Raw genomic sequence first — 20,485 nt, 5'->3', positions numbered from 1 at the left:
GAAATGGTTTATAACAGATGATATAATGAAACAACAGGGGCATAACTATAATAGGGCAAGGGGAGACAGTTGTCTGGGGGTCCACTGCCTTGTGGGGAGGGTGTCAGAGGCAAGTCACATGACTGACTTCCCCAGCCGCGCACCCGCCCGGGCTTCCTTCAGTTGTATTCATCCTCCAAAATTGATGTGAATGTTAAGAAATGGCGCTACCAGAACAGCATGTCTTTCTCTAGTACCATTAAATGACTTGCATCGTCCACAATTTACAAAACCTTTAAAAAAATAATTAGGATGATGTTCTATTGTGGCCCATAGGTAAGTGTGTGTGTGTGTGTGTGTGTGTGTGTGTGTATACACACTATGCTTTTTGTTACCACTGTTCAGCCTCATTTAAGATTTCTTTACTTCATGAGCTGAGCTTCAGTGAGGGAAGGCCCATTTTAAAATCTTTTCTCTGGGCCCACTCCAACCTTGCTACACCCCTGTGAAACAATGAATAATTACAACTGAAAACAAGTTTGTACACCCTCAAATTCTCACTTGGCACGATAGAAATTAATAAATTGAGATATCAATAAATGTCTCTAGGTTTTGTCTTTTTTCTTTCACACATCTTTAATTTTGGAATTTTTGCCTCTTATATACTCTGTGTAGCTAGGAAGTTATACTCTGTGTAGCTAGGAAGTTCCCCAAATATGTACAATTTACCTCCTTAGTTTTGAGTGGCTCAGCTGTTTTCCCAAGCAGAAGGCAGTCCACAACCTTAGTTTGGTATATAAGATACTTGATCTGCTTTAGAACTTGGGGCAAGGGGAACCTCCATTTTTCTCAAGGTTTCTTTCCAGGAACAATATTCCTGACGTATATAATTTACTAACCATTGCTTAAAGTTATTACAATCTGAACCCATCTGAACCCATCCTAAGAAAAGGAAGACCACAAGAGGAAGAACCTTACTGAACAGCTGCAGGATCTACAGTACGTGGGACCACCTGGGAATTAAAAAGGCAGAGAGAATGAAGATATGCCAATCCAGAGAGAAACTGGTCTGCTATATCAGAGATGACTGGCATTCCCAGAATTTACAGGGCTTCAAAATGACAGTCTGATGAGACAGGCATCTTCCTTGACAGGTCTTCAGACTTCTTGCAATAAAAGTCAGTCCTGACCTTTGCTGGAATCTGGGAAGACTAGAGGAGTTGCCAATAAATCGTCAATTAGACCAGGAAGTTGCTGTGTGCCTGTTTTTGTGAGACAAGTATAGTGACAGCAGAGCATTATGGGTGTCACAGTTTTTGTGGCGAGCACAGCAGCATGGAGAAGAGGAAAGAGCTTCTAATTATTTTTAATGTTATGTTAGGCAAGATACTTTTGTTCCTCAAAAGCCTCTCATTTCTCTCCAGGGATCTGGGCATGCATTTTGTGGCAATTAGGGGTATACACTGGGGGGGGGGGAGATATTTCCTGTCTCTGTTCATTTTTCCTGCATAACAATCTAGTTCACTTCTGCTTGCATTTGTGGGGGACCATGATAGAGACATCACAAAAGTGGTGCACTTTTGTCCTTTGAGTGGTTCAGTCTTCTCATTGGATTAAATGGGGAGCCACCTCCAAATCTTTTGCCACTAATTTCACATTTTTGCAGCCAATCTGCATGATATTTTCAGATATTCAGTGACCCCTTTCAAAGATCACATCTTTCAAACATACAGCCTCCACGGAAGCTAGCTTAACAGGACACTGAAAGTGGCATACAAACACAGGCTACCTGCTGTATAAACGAATGGGAAATAAATATTCAAAAACTGCAGGCACAAGAAGCACCCACTCAGGTGGGCAAACCTGCACACTAAACTTCAGCAGGTGGAAGAGGAGGGTACAGAATTTATATTAATTTGGGTTAGGAAATAGGAAGCATTCTCAGAACTTGGTCTGATAATTTTGGGGTGCTCACCTGCCAAGACTCAGGACAGAGTAATAACCTGCACATAAAGGACTCCTGGTCAGCTCTGATTTGCTTTTGAATGGGAAACTACATTTTGTGAGCACTGTAAGATATTCCCCTTAAGGGATAGGACCACTCTTGGAAGAGAAGGTTTCAAGACCCCTCCCTGACATCTCCAAGATAGTGCTGAGAGAGACTCCTACCTGCAACCTTGGCTTGGAGAAGCCGCTGCCAATCTCTGTAGACAATACTGAGCTAGATGGACTCAGGGTCTGATTCAGTAGAAGGCAGCTTCCAAAGTTCCTCTGTGCCTATGCTGAACAAAACAAGATGGGTGCTGTTTTTTGGGTTTTACAATTCATCCCAAATTAAAGTACACCCCTAATTACCACTGTCTACCATTCCTCACCTTCCCATCATGCTTTTGGGGTCAACCAGCCACTCTCCCTCTCTTATCCTACCTGCTGTGGAATGTTGGTTCCAGCTCTTTAGGTCTTGCAACATTTCCTTCTCAGCTCACGTCATCCATTCAGTTACTGCCCTGAGGGATGGACCTCCCAAGGCTCTCGGGCAGGGTTTCTTAACCTTGGGTCTCCAGATGTTAGACTACAGCAAACTTGCTCTAAGGGAGCACTATCCATTAACTCCTGCTTCTTCCTGCATCTCACTCACTGCAGAAATGGGGAGAAAAATTAACTCATTTTCAGAGGCCACTTTCAATGTCAAAAAGGATGGCCACGATAGAGACATGATAACATATTTACTCTTTCATATAGATAGATCGATAGATAGATAGATAGTGCCTTTCACCAATAGGTCCCATATGATTACCAAAGCACAATGTCCTTGCTTCAGAAAAATATAAATGTGGGGCCTTGGGTATTAAAAGTTCACTCTTCCTCCCTCCCTCCCGATACCTGAAATATCCCAGTGGCATCGCAGTACAGATACTGGATTCTCACCTTCACTTTCACCATGGAGAAGCCCCACTCTGCTGCTTCCATATTGCTACCTCTCCAGTTGCTCCCCCCACCTTCTGCTTACACCAGTTGGCAAAATATGAGGAGGTAGCTTCAATCTTGCCTTGAAATTATGCAGACTCTGACCACAAATGCTACTCTTCTGTGAGAGCAAATCACTGATCTCCCACTCTCTCCATGAGGTGCCTTCCTCCTCGCATATATGTTGCATAGGACCAGTTAATTAGTTGGGGGTGACAAATCCAATTCCAGTTGGGACCCCTTGTCTTCCTGATGGCATCACTGGAAACCCCTGATTAGCTAGAACAATCCATGTGACTAGTCCAGGAATCGGTGCTTGGACTGGAATTTCTTTGTCAACATTGAGCTTGTTATAGTTTACTGTGTAATCCTGGATTGGCTGCTAAGGGTAAAGAGTTAAGCCACTACCACACACTATGGCATCCAGCGGGGGGCAATTGAAGGCAGCCCCCCCAACTCAGTCAATTCCACTGGATTCAATGGTGTTTTCTCTGAGGTAAGTGGCTATAGGATTAAAGTGGCTATAGGATCTCCCCCCCCCCCCCCGAAAAAGTACTGCAGATGCTCATGTTCCAATGGGCCCCCAGGACTCCTGTTGGGGTGGGGCCCCTAAACTATAACATGTTAGTGGTTGACACACAATGATAATACATATCAATACAATTTTTTGAAATTAAAACAGAAGTAAAAGAAAAACAAATCAAGCACATCAGCACTAACAAAGCAGCTAGTGTGTAATGCATATTTTGGCCCTCAGAGTGGATCAGGAATATTGGGGTGTAGACCGAGGAAAAGCTTGGGCAGAGACTTCTCTCTTAAATATTTTGGGGGAGAGGGGAGACTTCTTGGGGAGAAAAAATGGGTTTTGAGGACTGAAGGTATGGGTGATTATGTAAGGGGGCTGGAGGAGTTCAGAGGAGGGATCCTTAAATGCTAAGAGGAGGTCTGCTCAGCTAAATTAACTGGACATGTCTCTCCAGACCAGATAAAAGGGCTGAGAGCTCAACTGTTGAAAAGCTGGTGGTTACTGGAAACGGCTGGCTACAACTTCATATGGGCATCTCTTGAGCACAGACCCATATTTCAACATTCCAGTGCCTCCACAGCAGGTTAAATGGAGGGAATCTCCTAGCTTTGTGCAATATCGTCCACCTTCTACTTTAGAGCTTTTGGCCTCCAGCAGCCCTGAGATCTGAGAAATCTTCAACCATGAGGTTCTACCTTCTCTTTGCTCTGGGTCTTCTCTTCCAAGCAGCCATAGGTAAAATTAGTACATTATAGATATATTTATTACATGTAATGGAGGGATTTTAACGGATGAGTGATTACTTGCTTGGGTTTGCTTCTGCATTTAACTTGTGATTCTCAGCATATATTTACTCCCAAAAATGTTCCATGGAAACCAATAGCATTTGTCAAGATTCAGATTCATTTATGCCTGTGAATGGTCTTTATTATATTCTACAAAGGCTTTTTCTTCAAGTTTCAAGTGGAGCTTCCTCTTCAAGCAGAGCAGAAGCCGAGCTTGAAGAATGCCAAATACAACCAGATATGTCATAGAAGCATAGGTAACTCTACTATATGGAGTCAGACCATTGGTTTATCTAGCTCAGTATTGTGTACTCGGAGGCGGTTCACACAACTGAAAACTGGGTAGGACAAGTGAACTACCAAGGTTTGGGAGCTGTGCGTGCTCCCAATTTTTCGTCGTGTGAGAGCAAACAGCTAGGTAGGAGGAGGGAGATGTGATTGTGCCGGAGACAGGAGCTGTGTAGGACAGCTTTTCCTCCCATTGGTCAAATGCTGGGAATGGCAGCTGGATAGGATGGTGATATCCTAACCAGCTCCTTCCTCCCACACAATAACTTCCCTCCTCCTACCTAGTTTTTGCTCCCACACAACCAAAAATTGGGCACATGCACAGCTCCCAAACCTGAGTAGGCAGGGGTGGATTAATGCATAGGCAATATAGGCACTTGCCTACAGTGGCAAATTTTGAGGGGCGACAAATTTTGGGAGTGGGGTGCAAGTAAAGGGCTTGTGTCGGGGAAACTTAAATCTTCCTTCTCAACCTTTTAAAAACTGCCACTGCACATTGAGATGGTGGAAGGATGGTGGCAGTGTGGCGGGGATGGTGGCAAGAGCTCTTCCCACGGTCCTGCCTACCTCCCAAATGACAGGTCAGGCCATTTTCAGCCCATTTCAGGGCTCTCTGCGCATGGGAAAAAGATTTAATTCCCTCTCCCAGCCCTTTACCTGAAAAGGGGAATCCTTGCCGGATTCCCCTATACAAGCATAGCCATTGAGCCCCTCGAGCCGGGGAGGGAAATCTTTGTTTCAGCTGGATTTCAGGCAGGTTTTTCTGGACCTACCTGGAGATGCCAAGTTAAAGGAGAAAAAAAGTTAAAGGAGAAAAAACATTTAAAGGAGAAAAAACCTACTTCGGGCAGGATGAAAAAAATTGCAGCACTTCCTAATGGTGAGCTGCTTAATGGATTAATGCTACTAAATGTGCTATATGATATTTAGGAGGAACCTCCATTTCTGCCTGATGCATCCCTACAAATCACAGCAGGCTGCTTCATAAGTTATATCTTCACTCTGCTGTAGCCTTGTACAGTGGGGCAAAGGAAGAGGAGGTCCTGCTCCCACCATGTCCCACAGGCACACACCCTGCCCTGCCGCTCATGGTTACGAACTGGCCTTGTCTGAAGAAGGCAGAGCCCTCCCTGTGATGGCAGGCCCTCCCATGATTGCAAGACTGGATCAACTGAGTGATGGGGTGGGGGGCGGGACTTCCTCTCCCTTCATCCCACTGTAGCAGGGTGAATGTCTGAAGAAGGCACGTGCTTCTCCAAAACATCATCTACATAGTAAATCTCCAGCCAGAAACCCACAATTTCTGATGCACTGTGATGCATCCACATTGTGGTGTATCCAACTGGATCCTACCACATCCTTTGTGGTGTATCCAACCTAATATTGTTTGTTTGTTTGTTTGTTTGTTTGTTAGATTTCTATACTGCCCTTCCAAAAATGGCTCAGGCCAGTTTACACAGAGAAATAATAAATAAATAAGATGGATCCCTGTCCCCAAAGGGCTCACAATCTAAAAAGAAACATAAGATAGACACCAGCAACAGTCACTGGAGGGATGCTGTGCTGGGGGTGGAGTGGGCCAGTTACGCTCCCGCTGCTCAATCAAGAGAATCACCATGAATGGACTTACTAAGTGAATATGCCGTTCACTCCTTACGGTAGATCTGCATTCTTACAGCATTTAACGGTGGTCTTCAGACAACCTCTGCCGGATTCAATAGGCAGTTCCAGTCCTGAAAAGCTGTCTGTGTGGAACACCAGTCCTTAATATGCCAGAGGCAAAACAAGTCACAGCAGCTGAAGGACTTTCAGGTACAAGATGCTGCTTCATCTCAACCATTTTATATCGAACTGCAGCAGGTTTGGAGGGGTGCTGCCACCCAGCTGATATCTCCAAATGTCAGGCAGATTGGAGAGATGGGTTCGTGTTAATGGTATGGGAACTTCAGGGCTTATCTTGGTAGAATGTTGAAACTCCTTATCTCAACTATAGAGGCACTGTTGTGCCAGGAGAATATGTTCTTTGAGGGTTAGTGCAAGAGCAAAGTTTCTGCTTGGTTTTTCAACTTCTGCAGCACAAGGGCCTCCTCAGCAGGAACAGCCAGCTGAACCTGGCCCTCCAGAACAGGAGACTCCCTCGCCTCAGAAACCAACGGAGGCTGCCCCACCAGCACAGCAAGAGACTCCCCCACAGCAGCAAGTAACTAAGCCTGCCCTTCCACCTAAGAAGGGTACCCGAAAGCCGAAACCTCCTTGTCCTCCTGTAGGTAAGTGTGTATCTGTACCTACGACATCGGGATTGTGTGTGCTAGAGATGTGCATGAAACGAATGCTTTTATTCACTTCAAATTCAAATCAAATTCTGAAAATTAGTTTCAATTTCGAATCGAATTCAAATCTGATTTGAAAATTCGATCTGAAATCCAAACCAAATTTGAATCAATTTGGCCCTGTTTTGGCATCTTTTTAAACCAAGCAGGGGGGCTGAATGGTTTTTAAAAGGTGCTGAGCAGCTCTCAAATCAAATTTGAATAGAATTTTGAAAAGCTGATTTGAATTTGAATTGTATTGCCCTTTAAAGGGGTGATTTGATTTGAATTTGAATCACTCGAATAACCCAGATGCAAGTTGAACCCATTCAAATTCAAATCAATTTGCAGATCCCTAGTGTGTGCCCCCTTAGTTTGGGGGTGAGGGCTTAAATAGTCCCTTCATGGCATAATCAGCCTGGATTCTGCCACACACTACAACTCAGTCACTCAGCAATGGGTGTGGTCTCTGATTCAAGTTAGCAAATGGAAACACCTGGCACTGGGAAGGGAGTTGGTCTAGTGGTAGCAAGCATGACGTGTCCCCTTAAACTAAGCAGGATCTGTCCTGGTTGCATATGAAAGTGAGCACTGCTAGATATTCCCCTCAGGGGATGGAGCCGCTCTGGGAAGAACATCTAGGTTCCAAGTTCCCTCCCTGGCAGCATCTCCAAGATAGGGCTGAGAGAGATTCCTGCCTGCAATCTTGGAGAAGAAGCTGCCAGTCTGTGTAGACAATATTGAGAGAGATAGACCTATGGTCTGACTCAGTAGAAGGCAGCTTCCTATGTTCCTATGTTCCCTCATGCTAGTCTGGAGCAGGTAGTCATGGAATACATCTGGATTCACACCTCTCCCTGGTTTCTCAGGTTGAGGCGGTGGCCAGGGGGACTTTCTATCAGCTTTGGCTGATACGTCAGCTGCACCCATTTCTCGAGATCAATGACCTCAAAACCGTGGTACATTTGTTGGTAACCTCCAGACTTGACTTCTGTAATGCGCTCTACATGGGGCTGCCTTTGTATGTAGTTTGGAAACTTCAGTTGGTCCAGAATGTGGCAGTCAGGTTGGTCTCTAGGTCATCTCGGAGAGACCACATTACTCCTTTACTGATGGAGCTACACTGGCTGCCAATAGGTTTCCGGACAAAATACGAAGTGCTAGTTATAACTTATAAAGCCCTAAATGGCTTAGGCCCTGGGTATCTAAGAGAGCGTCTTCTTCACTACGAGCCCCACCGCCCATTGATGTCAACTGAGGAGGTCTGTCTCCAGTTACCACCAACCCGTTTGGTGGCTACACAGAGATGGGCCTTCTCAGTCGCTGCCCCGAGATTGTGGAATGCACTCCCTGCTGAGATACGATCCTCCCCATCTCTGGCAATTTTCAAAAAACTCCTGAAAACCCATCTTTTCGCCCAAGCTTTCTCAGCTTTTAATCTCTGGTTTATTTTTAAATTGTTACATTGTTTTAAGTTTTTATATGTGTTTTTAACTTGCTTTATGCTATCGTTAACCACCCAGAGATGAAAGTTTGGGGCAGTGTACAAATTAGATAGATAGATAGATAGATAGATAGATAGATAGATAGATAGAGATGTTCCCCACTGCACAAGTCATAACCTGACGTTGAGGTGTCCATTTCTCTTAGAGAGCATCTCTTGCTAGCTGTGAAGGAAAATATAGACAATTTATTCTCTATTATGATTTATTATAATCCTACTAAATTATTATTTATCATCATCACTGGCTGACATGCAGAGCAGCCTAATGTTGGCTTTATTAAGGAGTGTCCACACAACACTACTGCTAGCGTTGCTCCACGCTTCCTCAAAGTTGGGTGCTCCTGCAGTCTTGCACAAAAAAAAACAGGTTGCTTACCTGTAACAGGTGATCCGGTAGTGATGCCTCAACATTCTTTTGGAGAATGCTCATGCTCATGAAGTACTCTGTTAGAGCAGAAACCCATCACTGATCAAGCAATGTGTTTCCATTCTAAGAGCAAAAACGTGTGCAAAAACTTTTACCTGCACTGGATATGCATCTGCTTGTGTCTTGGATGCAATTATTGATCACTACTCCAAAATATTAAAGAGAGAATGATTGATGAGCTCCAGTGAGAAACTGTAGATATGTGACAATGTTGATCAGACTGTCAGTCAAACCAGGACTTTCTTCTTCATGTCTGTCCATTTAAATTTACCACCAGCTTTTATTTTCTGGCTAAGTCCCCAGTAATGACTGAATGATCTCTTTTGGTATGCAGGACGTAAACTGTGTTGAAAGTTGGGAGGAGTCTGCAAGCCACAAAAAGCCAAGTGCCCCCCCAGGGTAAATGTCCCTCCCAAACCAGATGCTCCTCATCAAGGTAGAGTATTTTTGAGGTCCAGGTCTGGCAGTAAGGCTAAGCTGTTTATACTCCAGAGTCTCAGAAGTCAGGCCTGTTGAGTCACAGGTTGAATCTTTTGTTTTTTGCATTATGCCTCAAGTAGCCCACCAGCAGAAATGAAGACATACCCCACCAGTGCTTCCTGCAACTGTTCAAAGGCATCCTGCCCATGAACCTGCAGCTAGCATAAAATGATCAGGACTACGGAGGTAGTCATTGATAGACCTATCCTTCGTGACTATCTAATTTCTCTTTAAAGCCATCTACGCTAGTGGCCATCTCCATATCAAATGTGACAACAACTTCTACAGACTAATGCAGGGTTTCTTAACCTTGGGGCCCCAGATGTTGTTGGATTACAACTCCCATCATCCTCAGACATGGCGAAGATGGGAATTGCAGTCCAACGACATCTGGGGGCCCAAGGTTAAGAAACCCTGGACTAATGCGCTCTGTAAAGAAAGACTTCCTTTTGTCTGTCCTAAATCTCATGCCAATCCTGCTCCTGATGCAATGAGAAAGAGAGATAAATTCTCTCTCTCTCCACTTTCTCCACACTATGTGTAGCTTTAGAAGGTTCAACCACTCCCCACCTTTTTCCCAAACTAAAGAAGTTTCACATGTGGTAGCCTTTCCTCATAAGGCAGTGCTACAGCCCCATATGTTCTGCTCTAGTAAGATCCTTGGGGAGAAGACTGTGGATGGAGTTCCATCAACAAGATGCTGTAATTTACTTTCATGTCTCTGGCAGAGACCAGAATGGGAAGAGGCAGATGGCTTCCCTGGCAGTTTTCACTGAGTGTGGTCCTTGGCCCACCAGGAGCTACAAACCAATTCTTAAACCAGTCCATTAAAAGCCCGATTCAAACATTATGCTGTACAAGTGTACAGATGTGTTGGTTCACTCGTACATGTGTTTTTTGTGTGTGTGAATGACTGTACATGTGTTCATTTGAAAAGTGGCCCTTCAAATGAATGGCACAGATAGGAAGTGTACTTGCATTCAGCATAACACGTGAATGACTGTACCTGTGTACAGATCTGTATCTGTGTTCCTGGTACACTCATTGTACAAATGTTGAACATTATATAATTTGCAAATGGACCTTTTGTGTCAGTCAAATCAGGACTTGTGTTTCAGCCTTTGTGGTTGGGGATGATGGGAGTTGTAGTCCAACCACATCTGGGGACCCAAGTGTGAGCTGCCCTGATACACATGGGCATCCACTGGACTTTTTTTTGAGGAGGGGGGAAGACTGCAATCCTATACTCACTTACTTGAAAGTAAGCCCCATTGAATTCAATGGGACTGGCTCAATTCAATGGGGCAACTTCCCTCCTTCCCTTCCCTCTGGGTGCTGCTGCCTGTTTATCTACCTAAATGTGTTGCCACCATTATTCACAGGATAAATTTCCACTAACAACTGAATCTTCTGTTTCTTACATGCAGGGAAGAAACCTTGTCGCAAGCATGGGCATGGGCAACATCTGTAAGCCAGTGCTATGCCTCCCCCTTGGTCCTCCCTGAGGTGCACTGTGGCCGTGCCCAACAATGTTGCCAGCTAAAATGCTGATGAGCGTTTGAGTGGAGGGTCCATCATGAACCCAGCTCTTGGGAGAAAACAGATGGGTCCCGTCACTTCAGAGGGTGAAGTTCCACTTGTGCTGCAGAAGACTGTGATGAAGAGCCACTGTGAGCAACTCATTAAATTCAAATTCAAATTGGATTTGAAATCTTATTTTTAAGGCATCCCGGGTAAAAAGTGATTTCGTTCTGATGTCACTGTTGTATGTTCTTGAGAACTACTTTTCAAGTGAAGGCTCCCTCTTCACAGGACTCTAAGGAGAACCCACTGCAGCCCTCCCCCCATCAGCTCAGGCTGAGGCTATGCCACCCTAACTGATCCAGATAGAACACAGGAACATAAAACGCAGCCTTGTACTAGAGTAGGCCTGCTCAACTTAGGCACCCCAGTTGTTTTTGGACTACAACTCCCATAATCCCCAGCCACAGTGGCCAATAACCAGGGATTATGGGAACTGTAGGCCAACATCTGCAGGACATTGAGCATATCTGTACTAGAATCAAACCCTCAGCTCAGTATTGTCTGCACTCAGCTGCTCTCCAAGGTTTCAGGCAAGAGTGTCTCCTAGTCCTATCTGGAGATGCCAGGGAGTGAACCTGGCACTTTCTGCATGCATGCAGGCATGCAAATGCTCTTCCACTGAATTATAGCCCCAACCCCTAAGGGGGATATCTTACCAAGCTCACATGTAGCTTCCCATCCAACTGCAACCCAAGGCAGACCCTGCTTACCAAAAGGGACAACCCATGCTCACCACTGCAAGAGCAGCTCTCCTCCCCGAGACGAATGCATGCCAAAGGCACATTCTCCACTCAACATCTCTCTCTATAATTCTCCTAGACATACTCGTGGCTTATCCCATGTGTGGCAGCTCTTGTGAGAGCTTGTGAGCAGCTGCCTGGCCAATAGCGACGGGATGGGGGAGAAAATGGCGGTGGCAGCCGGCTAGCCAGGCCGGCCGGCGAGTAGGGAAGGGAAGCAAAGCGAAGCACCGGCCAGGGAGGGGAAGTGCTGGCCATGCCAGCCGCTGATGGAAGGCACCATCGGAGGGGAAGCAGCCTGGGAGGGAGAGAACAGACTGGGGCTGAAGGTAGGGGATGAACTAGGGGCGCAGATGCTCAGCGCCAGATCAGCTAGTAGATAATAAAAATCCATGGTGGTGATCTCATTCTAAAAGGTGTAAAGGAGCAGCCTTTGTGTGATGGGCCACATTTGCCAAATATTTATCTTTGTGAGGGATGTGGAAAATGAGGGTGGACAAAAAGCTGTACAACCTAGCTCCCACCCCCCACCTGATGACTCTCTCCTCCTCCGCCTCCCCCTTGCATTTTGAGTCCACATGACTGCGTCTCGCGAGCGTGCCTGGCTCTCCCACCCTACCCAGGTGAGGATCATGTGAACTAGCCTCTTTCCAGGCAGAACCAACAGCAGTGAGATACTTGGATTAATAGTATGGCTCAGCATACATCTTACCGAAGGCATCTCACACCAAAGTTGACACACCAATTCAAAATCCACAGCAAGTTTGAGATATCTGTATGGATTACAATGTCCTTTGGATACTAAACATTGCAGATACTTTCCTGATAATTATATCCCTATATCCCCAAACACCCCTCCCCCCACCCTCATTTAGACAATAAAGATGCCCATTAGGTGTCCTATAAATTCATAGAGCTGTTCTGATGTGTTTCTTAGGCATCATACTTTACCAATTTTTGCTTCTAGGCAGGGCCGGCTCGACGCATTTGGGGGCCTCTCTGAATTTGACATGTTATTAGTATTAGTATTTTGGTTTTTTGACAAAAAATAAAGTTCTCAAACACAGGGAATGTTGGAAGTTAAAGGACTTTGCGCTGTCTCTTTGTCTCAGACAGTGGAGGACAGACTAGTAAATCAGAGGGCTGGAGGGTCAAGACATTGGTCACCCCTTCTCCACTGCTCTGATGCTATCCCTTTGATATGTAGATTGCTAATCTTAGGGACTAATTTCCTTCCTCTCTCTCTCTTCCCTACCTGCCCTTCTACCTTGCAACATGGCAAGCCTCTCTCCCTGCACCATATGTGCAGAGAGGATGCAGAATCCATCTGCATCCAGCTAGATAGATAGATTAGAGATCCTAACTCCTCACGTTCCTATCTAGAATGGAGTTCCTTAATAAATGCCTTATATATTGATTTGAAACTATGAATTGGCTCCAATTTACTTTACTCTCAGCATACACGCATGCCTAACTAAACTACCACTGTGTTGTGCCTCTGTGCGTTCTGCTATATTGAGAAAGGGATTCTCTCACCACAGAGAATTTCCAACAGGGAATGTGGTTAAAGAGTTGGCCACAGGCACTAAGACCCACATATTCTCATAGAGCATGACATGAGAGCACAGAATTTCCAGGCAATCCTGCTCAAACCACTGTGGTTAAATTGCATTTAACATGAAACTATAACAAGGATCCAGTCCAGTTAATGGTGCCAGCTAAATGCTGTTTAACCACAGAAATTTGACCAGAATTCTCTGGAAATCCCAGGTTCTCACTTAATGCTCTTCAGGCACTTGGCACTTCCAGTTAAGTCTAACTTTACAGCCTGTGATCATGAGAACACAGCTATAGGAAAATAAGAAGTTTTGGTAAGAACTAATCTGCTTCCTTTTACTATAACGTTAATTGATAAGTACTGTCTTCACAAGTTAGACCACTTCTGCCTCAAATGGTCATGCATTCGTCATCTTGAATTGGGGTGGATGACAAGTCCCCATGTGTCACTATGACTGTACCAAATTTGGTTCAAATCAGTTAGGCGGTTCACACATTAGTCAACTTGTGCCTCAAACATTCATGTGTCCACCATCTTTAATTGGGGTGGATAATATCATCACAAACTACACTGTTGAGGTGTCCCTATATCAGAGGCGTAACTAGGGAAAACGGCGCCCGGGGCAAGCACTGAAATTGCGCCCCCCCGCCGCCCCCCCAGCATACATCTGACTGTTGTATCCCAAACATCAGAATCATGATGCAATGATGATACATACTACATTATACTTAGGTTTTTCCTCACAACAACCCTGTGGAGTTGGCTTGTATCATACAGCTGCACAGTCACAGCTGCACAGCTACACAGTCAGTGTAGACAATACTGAGCTAGACAGACCTTTTATAATAAAACTGCAATCCTGTGTACACTGACTGGGAAGTCAAGCATCTTTCCCCCCTGTATACATACACAACATGGCACTCGTGGGTTCTTGAGGGCACAAACAGCAACTGAACTCACAGTAATGTCATAATATAAAACAAGCATATTCATGCAAATATGGATTAGCAGAAATATTTAAACACACAACTTAACATATTCCCACATGCTGCACAATTCTTTATCCACTCCCCTCTCTATCTTTAAAGCAGCCAATATTTAAACAACTGAATTTCCAAGAAAATAAAGATGTAAAAAGAAAACACACAAGGTAATGGGTTTTTTGTTTTTTTAGGGAGGATGGGGGAGACCTTAGAATTTTTGTTGTTTTTTAATGCAATTACCGTATATAATTTATAGCTATACATATGTGCTTCAAGCACATCTCAGAGAGAGAGAGCAAGTGTGAGAGAGAGCCTAGAAGAACTGTGGTGTATTGTGCACTTGACAAATGAAACCTTCCACACGACAAAATTGCAGAGTTATCTAGAAATATGCTCCTTACTTGTGGCTGACAAACATACCTAAGCGGAGAGCAAAGACTTAAGTGGAAGTTTAGTCATTCGGGTACTAGCAGAGATGCAGGGGGGAAGGGGAGCTATATATATGTAAAAGCCACTCTTGTGTTTTGATACTCTTCCCACTCTAAGCCCTTTCAGACTCTACCTGCAGAATCTGCATAAGAGATTTGCATTTCTGCCCACCTCAAGCAAAGAAGCAAGTTTAGCAATGCTAGGAACTTTTGAAAAAGCAACAAGGAAATTATATGAGAAACAAGAGAGGATTGTTAATGGATTGTTGTCCTAAATATAAAGTTTACTAAAAGAGAGAATGCACGTTAAAGAATAAAACCTTTCAATTATCAATATCTACCAACCTTGGATGGTCTAAAGTGGTTCATTAGTTAACAAAAAAGTTCCACTTTTCATTCACCAAATCAGCCTGCCAAGTGAATTCACAGTGAATGAGATTTTTTTTTTTTTTTTTTTAAACATTTAAAAATGGGAAAGCCTGCCAGGCTTCTCTGGAAATGGCAAGTCTCCCGTTTCAGAGCAGCCAGCTACGTTGTTAATTGAAGTCATTTAGCAAAAGGAGAAAGAGAAAATTATCTCTCTGCATCCCCCCACCCACTTTGGTTTTCGAATTTAAAAGCTCCCCAGGGAACGGGCTAAAAACTGAAATGTGCTGCTTGTCGCTTGCTCAGTCGGAAGAGGGACACTTTTGGAAGGCAGCAGTAAAACTTTGATGTGCCTCATGCTGAAAGCCTGAACACAATTACTTGGGAGCAAGCACTCAATCCAGAGGGATGTGGTTGAGGACATCATTACAAACTACACCAGTGAGGTGTCCCTATGCATCCCTACAACTGTTCAAATTTGGTTCAAATCAGTAAGGTGGTGTTAATCAACGGGTTACTATCTACTTGGTAGACGATAGCCAATTTTGTACATACCAAGGAGGAGAAAACTTTATAGTTCAAAGAAACTTTATTGAATTCTGCAGAATAACAAAGTGGCCGTCTAGGGGATAGCTCCCAAAGACAAGATGGGCCTAAGATGGTGTCCGTCCAAAGCTTTTATACAACAATTGATACATCTGAATACATCATCATTCACAACAAGCCAGCCAGGTAGTCCGGCAGTACAACTCCATATTAGGCCAACAGGCTTACAATACTACCATTGTTAAAGGAGTGCTTATGCAGCCTCTAGGAGGCAGTTCAGATACCAGCATCATCAACTCTCCTGACCAGTAGGCCAGAACAAAGCAAGGCATAGAGAATACATACTATGTTGCAAGTTACAAGGTCTACAAGGCACAGAGTATGAGAACCAAAGCATACTAAGCAGATTCTTTCCCACTGACATACATTCAGGAATACAAGATGGAGGGGACTCTTGCTCTCTTCAGCTACCATCCAAATGGTGTAGCAGGAGCTCAGTTCTCCATTAACTATACACTCTAGGATCCATACATATCGATCAATATGAAATGCTTAGATTCATGGGTAACATTGGTTCACAAGTTAGCCCACCTGTGCCTACAATTTTCACACTTCCGCCATCTTGAATTGAGGTGGATGACATAATCACAAACTATGCCATTGAGGTGTCCCTATATGTCACTCACTACAATTGTACCAAATTTGGTACAATCAGTTACCAGTTATCAGCTAAAATCAGTTAAAATCAGTTGGTTGGTCAACAAGCTAGCCCACCTGTGCCTCAAACATTCCACATCCACCATTTTGAATAGCGGTGGATGACAAACGACACCTATGTGTCCCTCCAGCTGTAGCAAATTTGGTTCAAATTGGTTAGGTGGTTCAGAAGTTAGCCTACTTGTGCCTCCAACATTCACACAGCCGCCATCTTCAACTGGGGTGTATGACATCATCACAAATTACACCCTTGAGGTGTCCATATGTGTCTGTACAACCATACCCAATTTGGTTCATATCGGTCCAGGCATTGTGACGTTGATAGGGACACACTTGTGTGTGTGCACACAAAGAGAGAGAGAGAGAGAGAGAATGAGAACGTCGGGTGATCTCCTAAGCTTACTTTCCTTAAGGAAAGTAGGCTAAAAATAATGGTTCCCTGCCCAAAATGCAGAGGTGCATTTAGGCACGGGCCACAGGGTGGGGGTCCATAGCATCTTGCCTCCTGCCCCCCCAAATGCTCAGGGGAGGCCTCCCCAGAGCCCTGCTGCCCTGCTGCTACTACCCGGGCCCCTGCTGCGGGCTGCCGCTATTCCCCCCTCTTCACTGCTGGAGGGGGAGCAGAGCACGCCACCCCCCCCAGTGGTGGTGGAGGGCACAGGCGGACCTCTTCAGCCTGCACATGTGCGCCATTGGAGTATGGAGTGTTGCATCCTGTGATGTCACGGGATGCGACACTCCATACTCCAACGGCACATGTGCGCAGGCTGAGGAGGCCCGCCTGCACCTGCCGCCACCGTCAGGGGTGGCAGCCTGCTCCGCTCTGCTCCCCCCTAGTGGCGAAGAAGGAGAAATAGCGGCGGTGCATGGTGGGGCTGGGCAGCTGCGGCAGCAGTCAGCCTGGGCAGGTATTAAAAAAACTGGGGGGGGGGGGCTCGCAGAAGGGGGAAAAGCTCCAAAGCCCTTCAGCCTGAGGTCTGGGTGCCAAAACTACCTAGGTGCTGTCCTGCCAAAGGGACTCACAATCTAAAAACCTATATTCCTCAGGCAGTGTCCCCTCTAACAGGGATTCCCAGGTGTTGTTGACTACAGCTCCCAGAATCCCCAATGGCTGCAATGGCTTTTGCTTGGGGATTATGGGAGGTGTAGTCAACGCCACCCGGGAATCCCTGTTAGAGGGAACACTGGACCCAAGGTCAGAAAGCCTGGCTGTGGCTGCCTAGAGAGCGTTGGCTCTGAGCTGAGCTGCTGAACTGCCAGAAAGGCTGGGCTGTGTCCCCAAGAGGGGTGGGGACCGGCGGGGCAGCTAGCTGGGTCCCTCCGCCCCACTTCCCTCGTCTTCTGTTTGAATTCCCACTCGAAGCTCAAATCATTTCTCAGCTGAGCAGGGGAGTTGCAGATCACCGTTGGTGACTCCATTCAAGTCGAAATATGTTGGGCCGCTGATATGAAGGTTCAGTCTGAGCTACTTGACCTGTGGTGGATCATTCACACATGTAAGGTATACATAATGAAAAACTGAGGACGGTTTCCAGAGACGCAGGTTTTGGGTGGTATAAAAATATGTTAAATAAATACATGTTTAAAAAGGGTATCACTTGATGCTGAATACCCCTGCTAACTGAGCAAAGAGGCATCTTTTAAAATGGGGAAGAATCTCTTCTATTTATCAGGAGAAGAGCAGAGCTGTTGTTGACCATATGTTTCTCTTTACATTGTGAGCACTTTGGGGACATGAAACTGTCCTATGTAGGTATTATTTATTTTTCTATGTAAACCGCTTTGGAAGCGTTGGTTGAGAAGCAGTATATAAATAGCAGCAGTGGCAACAGCAGCAGTAATCAACATTTTATGTTGGATGCATTATGCAGATGTGAAACAACTCATTTATAACGTACTAAGCTACAGGAAGTTACATGTATTAAGAATACGGCAAATATTTATATACCACTTTTCAACAAAAGTCCCCAAAGTGGTTTAAGGTAAGGTAAAGTGTGCTGTCAAGTCAATTTTGACTCCTGGTGCCCACAGAGCCCTGTGGTTTTATTTTGGTAGAATGCAGGAGGGGTTGACCATTGCCTCCTCCCACGCAGTATGGGATGATGCCTTTCAGCATCTTCCTATATCGCCGCTGCCCAATAGAGGTGTTTCTGGGAAACATACCAGCGGGGATTCGAACCAGCAACCTTCTGCTTGTCAGTCAAGCATTTCCCCACTATGCCACTTAAGGTGGTAAAGTAGTTTACATAGATATAAATAGAGAAATGAAATGGTTCCCTGTCCCCAAAGGGTTCACACTCTAAAGCACAGCAACAACAATAGCAACAAGAAGATAGACACCAGCAACAGCCACTGGAGGGATGCAGTGCTGGGACTGGTTACAGCCGGTTGTTCTCTCCGCCTGCTAAATGTAAGTGATTCACCACTTTAAAAAGGTGTCTTTGCTCAGTTAGCAAGGAACATGGCATACCCCTCAATCATCAATCACAGCTTTCACAGAGGTTTGCCAGGGGACATCAGCTGAGCGTGTGCTGTCTGGGAATTCACACAGAGCAGCCCAGAAAGCAAGGCTCGGTGTTGCATCATTAACCGGCATTTCTGGTTAAAGGCTACGTGTCTCGCCTTCCTCCGTCACGCAGAGCTGAATTAATGCTGTGTTCCGTCTGAGTTCGTTCTTATCTAGTCTTTGTTCCTCTTGATGCCTCTTCTTCCTGAGGAGACGCAGATTCCAGCTGAAATCCATCCATGAAGATCCTTCACTCTCTTCTTGCTGTTATCCTCTTCCTATCCATGGCTGTTCCAGGTGAGAGATGAGTTAGTAGGGCACCCACACAACATGGAACTCAGGCGGTGTGTGTGTGTGTGTGTGTGTGTCTGGTGTGATAAAACGAGATTGGAGATTGGTGTATAGATATGTCTGGGTATGAAGGCATTAAAGACCAGTATCTGTGTCTGGGAAATCTCTTCGTGGAGAGCAGTTAGAATTCAGTCAAGAGTGTCAGTTGGAGCTGAAACTCCACCAATGTGGCCATGGAACCAGGGGTGTAGCAAGGTTGGAGTGGGCCCAGAGACAAGATTTTAATATGCCCTCCCCCCCTCACTGAAGCTCAGCTCATGAAGTAAAGAAATCTTAAAAGAGGCTGAATAGTGGTAACAAAAAGCATAGTAAAATTTCTATCTATCTATCTATCTATCTATCTATCTATCTATCTATCTATCTATCTATCTATCTATCTATCACCTATGTGCCACAATAGAACATCATTCTAATTTTTTTTAAAGGTTTTGTAAATTGTGGACGATGCAAGTCATTGAATGGTACTAGAGAAAGACATGCTGTTCTGGTAGCTCCAGGTCTCAACACTCACATCAATTTCGGAGGATGAATAAAACTGAGGGAAGCCCGGGCGGGTGCACGGCTGGGGGAGTCAGTCATGTGACTTGCCTCGGGGGGGGGGAAGGCAGTGGGCCCCCAGACAATTGTCTCCCCTTGCCCTATAATAGTTATGCCCCTGCATGGAGCCCATTTCCACCCCTTTCCAGGCTTGGCGAGCACCGTTCTAGCAGGTCTGGGAGCATGTCGGGGGACGGAGAGGAAAACGGTGGGTTCACTAAACCCGTGGGTTGGAACTGCGTCTGAATGGGCCCTGTGTGTTTGAGATACTGCCTGGATAAGGCTGAGTTAAAGAGGTGGGGTGGATGAAATGGCTTGGAGGCCGGGTGCTGGTGTCCGTCTTCCCTCCTTGATCTCTCTGCTGACCCGTGTTCTCTCTAACAGGGATTCCCAGATGTTGTTGCTGAACTCTTTGTGTTTCTCTGCAGAGGACAGCTATGTTGAAGCCCAGCTGCTTACCTGTGCCTCTGTAGGTGGGTTCTGCACCCAGCTGCCCAATCAGAAATGCCCCTCGGGCATGAACCTGGATGTACCTTGTCATTTCAACAGACAATGCTGCTTGAAGAGATACTTTTAACCGAAACCCAAGAGGATTAAGGCTTCTTTGAGAGCACCCTCAGCCAGTTTTCAGGCCTTCTACAGGCTGGCTGCACAACTGTCATGACCCCACAGGGCAGAGCTTCCAGCTCTATCCTCAGACCATCATCAGGGAGTTCCAGAGTTCATCAGGGATCTTCAGATTTAGGGAATTACAAAGTACAAGGGACAGCTTGCAGATTTATCATTCCCAATAAGGGGATTTCTGTAAGGACAAAACGCATGATTTAAATTGACAGATTGATGATCATAAAATAAAATCTACCCAGGTGGCTAAACTGGGGCGATCCAGCTGTTGTCGGACTAC

Source organism: Hemicordylus capensis, chromosome 1, assembly GCF_027244095.1.
Source record: "Hemicordylus capensis ecotype Gifberg chromosome 1, rHemCap1.1.pri, whole genome shotgun sequence".
NCBI classification, from domain to species: Eukaryota; Metazoa; Chordata; class Lepidosauria; order Squamata; family Cordylidae; genus Hemicordylus; species Hemicordylus capensis.
Note: the sequence above shows the minus strand (reverse complement) of the source record.